The sequence below is a fragment of the Betta splendens genome, chromosome 7 (genome assembly GCF_900634795.4).
Source record: "Betta splendens chromosome 7, fBetSpl5.4, whole genome shotgun sequence".
Classification (NCBI taxonomy): domain Eukaryota; kingdom Metazoa; phylum Chordata; class Actinopteri; order Anabantiformes; family Osphronemidae; genus Betta; species Betta splendens.
Window position 1 is genome coordinate 15915972 of NC_040887.2, and position 6000 is coordinate 15921971.

Here is a 6000-nt window from a genome sequence, read left to right on the forward strand (position 1 = left end):
GAGTAGTGGCGGGAGAAAGTGTAGCTAGACAGCATCGCATGGTGGAAGCTGAGTTGTGAGGAATTCAGGCAGAAGCTGAGGCAGGTTCTGGGTGGTCAGGGAGACCTTCCAGATGACTGGGAACTACAGCACATGTTATCAGGGGAACAGCTAGGAAGGTGCTGGGTGTGTCATCTGGAAGGAGGGAACAAGATAAAGACACTTGGTGGTGGAATGAGGAAGTACAGGAATGCATCCAGAGGAAGAGGTTGGTTAAAAGGAAGTGGGATGTAGAAAGGACTGAGGAAAGTAGACAGGACTGCAAGGAAGCGGGAGAGGGAGGTGTCAGAGGCCAAACAGAGAGCTTATGGTGAGCTGTATGGAAGGTTAGAGATGAAGGAAGCACAGAATGACTTTTACAGGCTAGTCAGGAGAGACAGCAGTGGAGATTGTTGATGCTGATCTTTAATCCTATTAGTATCGACAGAGCCCCAGCTACAGGTTTTTTACAGGGTTTAGTCCCATATCAATAGATGGAAGTGAACACATTTTCTGGAGAGGAATATGCAAACCTGATCCTTCACCATTCCCATTCCCCATGCATTTTTTCTGAGTAGCTATCTTTCCTGACCTTCATTAACATATTTGTTTAGTCTTTTACACATGTGCTCCTATCAGGATCACTATGTCCCACTACTATCTACACACTATATGGACGAAGTGGCTGCATGTTTGTCATTCCTTAACTATCTCACAGGGTACAGCAACGGTTCATGACCTGTTTATCCTTTACGCTTGTACTGGAGACAAGAGATATATTTGATTCTGCAATTCCAGCCTCACATATGTTGCATTAGTTTTCTATTCCTGATTTTCTACATCTATAAGTGGAAGAGTGGTTTTTGATCGTCCTTTGGATAAAGTGAGCTACCACTCTGTCTGTGTAGACTATTCCCTTTTTCTTCACTTGTTCTATTTCTGTCTCTACCTTAGACAAACAAATGCACACAGATTTTAAACAACATCTGACAAAGGGGTTATTGAGCTATTGTGCCTGTCGTCCGTTGCAGGCTGCTCCTGGGCACAGTTAGCCTTTACTCCACAACTGTTGGGGATGTGGCAGCACAGCCATCATTTAATAAAACAAGCTTTTCTACCAGAGGTCTATCTTTTATATCAGATACTTCAAATTATGTTTCAAGGAGTAGCTGAACACTTCCAAATAGAGCTGTCAATATTAAAGAGGTCAGAACCTCATTAAAAAGATGCACCTTGTGTGACACATTTGGTTTAGAGACATTTGAGTCCTTGCAAAGTGAATGAAAACATCAATGTCTTATATTCTGGTTCAGTGACTGTCATGACTCACTCAGACACGATAAAAAGTGCAAATAATTATTATTAATAATAAAACAGTAGAATAACTGCTGCACAAAAAAGGGCAGACAGTTATGGAAGCACACAAATGTATGTATTTATTTGTAGATGGGTAGATTTGTAGATAATTTATATAACATTACAGCTTAACATTTTGAAGCTGCAATAGTATATAAGAATATTAAAATAAAAATTTGATCATTGCATAGCAAGTGTACACACTTTCCCCTGAGTAGAGCATGGGTGTCCATACAAATATTGATTTATTTTAGCCTGGACCAATCAGTTAAGAACCAACCAGTAAGGCTACAACCTTGTGATTAAGATGCCCTTAAAACTATAAAAATGACCACTGTGTCAAGTAAAAAACACTAAAGGGCAGAGCTCTTATACTGTACAAATGTATAAGATAAAATGTTCAGGGTTAGTGCATTATTATTCTGTACATTTCCTGTATGTTAAATTGTATTATTACTATTTATCACATTATACAAATAGAAGAAGAAGAAGAACCTCAGAACCTAAGTAAGTTTGCATTTTTCTTGAAAACAAATTATAGTAGCCATACAGTATATTGTTTATAATTACAGGATTAAAATTTTAAGTACTTTTACAAATTGTATATCATTGTTTAGGTTTGATTTAAATGTTATTAATCACCAACCTTAAGAAGAAGAAAAAGCTGTATCTATACTGTTCATATCATGTCTTGAAAATAGATATGTAGAGGCCAACAGTGACACATGACATATTTGATGTAATATAGCAGCTCAGCAGCAAGTGACCTGTGCAGTCTAGACGTTTGTGTGCCTGGATGGATAGGTGCCTGCAGCAGGGATAGTGATGCGGTTGAGGATGTTGAGGATCAGCGTCAGGGAACCAGAGGGAGGATAATTTAGAGAGAAGTGCTGCCATCTGAAACCCTCATGGGGAGACAGAGAAAATGGCTGCAGCACAGCGTGGCTCATTACCATATAAGCACATCATCTATCAGACATGGCAGCATGCAGACCTATAAAAGCACGCACACAATGATACAGTCTCACAGACATTCTCACAATCGACCCATCAGACCTTTCCAGTGCTGCAATGGGGGAGAAGGAAGCAGCTGAGGTGATTGGGGGTGGGGGTGTCTACAGCTATGCTGCCTGTTTACTGATGAGCTCACTGTGACAGTAGTATAACTCCTGTCTCTGGATGGATATTGAGGTTTTACTCCGAAAGCTCACGTGTCTCTATGTGGGTTAGCCTGGCAAACATGGTCACAGACTTTACCTTTAGTACCTACTGTACGTTTAACCTATTTATTATATGTAAACAGTAGACTGTTATATATTTATTTAGTTAATTTGCAGAATGAGTGTTTACAATTAGATAGTTTTATTAAGCAGGCAGTTAACGGTTAAGCTTATTTTACGATGCTGTTGGAAATGAAGATGTTAGACTGAGAGAACCTCAAACCTGAATAAGGACTGTAGGGGATCTGGAGCTATGCTCTTAGCTAGAACGAATCCAGGCCAGCTCACGAGACTTTTGACTTGGCTTGTTTTATCATTGGCTTTATAAACCAGAAAGTGAGAAAGAATCTCTATAGACAGTACATCATTTAGCTTTTTGCCTCTTTTGTATTGATTACACATTTTAAAAATGCCCCTAAGACAATACACATTTCTATGGCAAAATAGCTTTTGTCAGATGTCAGAATGTCAGATAGGGACTTTTAAATAGATTTAGACTGAAAATTTGGTTATTGTGTTGCAATCTTGTAGTATGACAGGAAGAGCAAAGTCAAATTTGGCACAATAATAAGAAAAACAAAGTTAAACTAATGTGGCAGATTGATTGAAATGATGTTACGTTCAGTCAAACTGTCTGTTTCTGTCTGAGGGCTCAGGCCAAAGCTGGTCTGATGTGGCAGGTTCAGGAAGCAGGGCAGCTGCCTGAATGAGGCATCACCAAACAACATGCTCTGCAGCTTTTCTATAGCCCCAGACCCTGAGGACTGACATTAATATTTACCATGTAAGGTTGGATTAGCATAATGTGCATAATTAGCTAAATAGCTAAATATTCATCAAACATAGGATTTCATTTATTTACTTTAAATTACACTATCACTGCTGTAAATGTGTTGAAATTTTAAGCTTCTTCAGTAGTTCAGTAGTTCCTTGAGTCTTATATTTGCAGGGCATCAAGTGTGATGTGCACATCATTATGATGAACATGGGAATTGGTGTATAAATTTGTGTCAGGGTGTGCTGTGTATATTAAACAGCTCCTCTGTCTACATCTTTTCTCCCTCTGAAGTGCAGTGAGGTAAACCCAGATGCTGGCACTGCTGGAATGATGATCCCTGGTTTCCCTGAGAGCGGTATAAGGACTCCCCTGGTACAAGTATCCTCCCTCCTCTTCCTATGTTTTACATTATGACGCCTCATGAAACCCTGATTTATGCACTGTGTTCACCTTCACCAGATCTAACCCCCACCTCGTGCTCATGTGTAACGTTTGGCAAACCCTTAGGGCATGTCAACAATGAGTGCACTTCTAGCTGTTTAATTAGACAACCACACTTGGAACTGGGAATACTGGGGGGAGGGAATATACTTGAGATGGGGGTTGATTGTAGATAGGCGTTACCATTGCAGATGTGGACATCTGGAGAAGAGATGAATATAATATCTGTGCCATCCAAACATTATCCCAGCAGTAGTAACTATATAGGGCACTAAAATACTGGCAAATATAAACTGAACATTGGAATCTTTTTTCTGTGCATATTTTAAAAGTTACTGTCTGGATAAAGTTTGGCATAATAGTCACAATGTTGATAGTAATTAGTTTGCAAAGTACAGAGAGTTTTCAAAATTATGTTGTTAGGAAAATATCTTAACATACATCTGAAAGCAATAAGTGATTTTTACAAATATTTAACAAATTTTATGTCTATTTTGTTTTGATAATAATTATCTTCTTAAACCTTACAATAAATCTATACAGTGTGAGGATAGATGTATTTATTTATTTATTTTTTGCTTTATTTGATAGGGACACACATTAATAAACTGTAAATGTGCCAAAGGTAGCCAAAAGCAAATGACAGTAGAGGTCTTCTGTCCCTGGACAGACGTTTTGCCTACATGCCTTTTTCTTGTTAAAGACATTTTGACCTGTAACACTACTACTAATTATTTTGTGGTGTTTGCCATGTGACTCTATTACAAGCAAGAGCTGCTACGGCAGATATCATTTTGAGACGAAAGAGAAATAAAGTTACTCTGTGAAAATGAGACAAAGATTAGCATAGAGTTCACAAATTCGACTTTTTCCACAGCTGAGATTTCCGAACTTCAATCCAATGGAAGTACATGTGTTATGACTGTCATTTAGGTGTTTAGGTCTCAGTGTCATGTTAATACACATAGTGACTTACTTATATTACTTGCTTAATATATATAACTATAAGATATACAAGCTATATAAATAGAACAGTGCCATTGTGTACTTAGGAATGTGCTCTTCTTGCTTTTATGAATGAAAATATCTGCTGTAAGAATGGGCTAATCATTTCATAAACAGCTTCTATCCTCTTCTATGTTTGTCTATGTATAACTTATCCATTAAAGACTTATTAGCATAAAAAAGATGAAGAAAAGACCACAGTTTTCTTCTCCAGTATCAATCTCTTTTGCGCTTTTAGGCCATCGACTTTGATCTGTTTTTACTGAAACAACTTCACCTTCAGAAGGGCTTCATAAATCTTTCTCTTGATCTCCCAGTAGATGGGAAAACAAGGCCAGAATATGAATCAGTATTGACCCAATCTGAACAGTATCAAGCATAGCAACATCTAAAATGTCTTTTATCTTTTTGCACGAGCATACACACCTAAGCATGGTTTAGATTACAAAGAATATGCAGCCTTTTCTCTGCACTACCTTCACTTTTTGAATGTTAAGCTGCAAATATTGAGTAGACTTTAATCATAGCTGCACTACATACATGTATGATACTTACAACAGACTGATTCGCCTGGAATAAGCAGACTAATAGAAACTATCACACAAAAATCGATTTTAAATTCAGCCAGTCCTGTCATGAAATGCCCTGCCCAAGGTATTTAGACTAAGAAATTATAATTTACTTATTTTGTCAATACTTCTCTGTCTTGGAAAACTATGAAATTAGCAAATGTGTAAATCTGCCATTTTAGAAATGCATTTTTGTGTTTACTTAAAATTCTTATTTTGTTATATTTATTTAAAAAACAACTAATAGTCGGCAGAACAAAAAATAGTCAACAGAAAATAATTAAAACAGAAAATAATTATACAATTATAATGGTTATTTTAATACACAGATGGACAAGGATTTAATGTAAATTTATTAACTCTAACTGTAACTGGTGTTTTGTTCAAAAAGAACTTCTTCTTCTCTAAGATCCGGGTAAGCAAAGTTGCCAAACTGTCTAAACGCTTACATTTGTAAAATATAGAATACATGTAAACATTATTATTTATAATAACCTGCACCAAGGTTGCCTCCTTGTGCCTAAGTTACCAACTGATCAGTTTAAACCGTATTTTAAGCAGGCACAGTGGGTTCCTGCCCTAAAAATTTGGGGGCCTGACAACTGCCTATGTA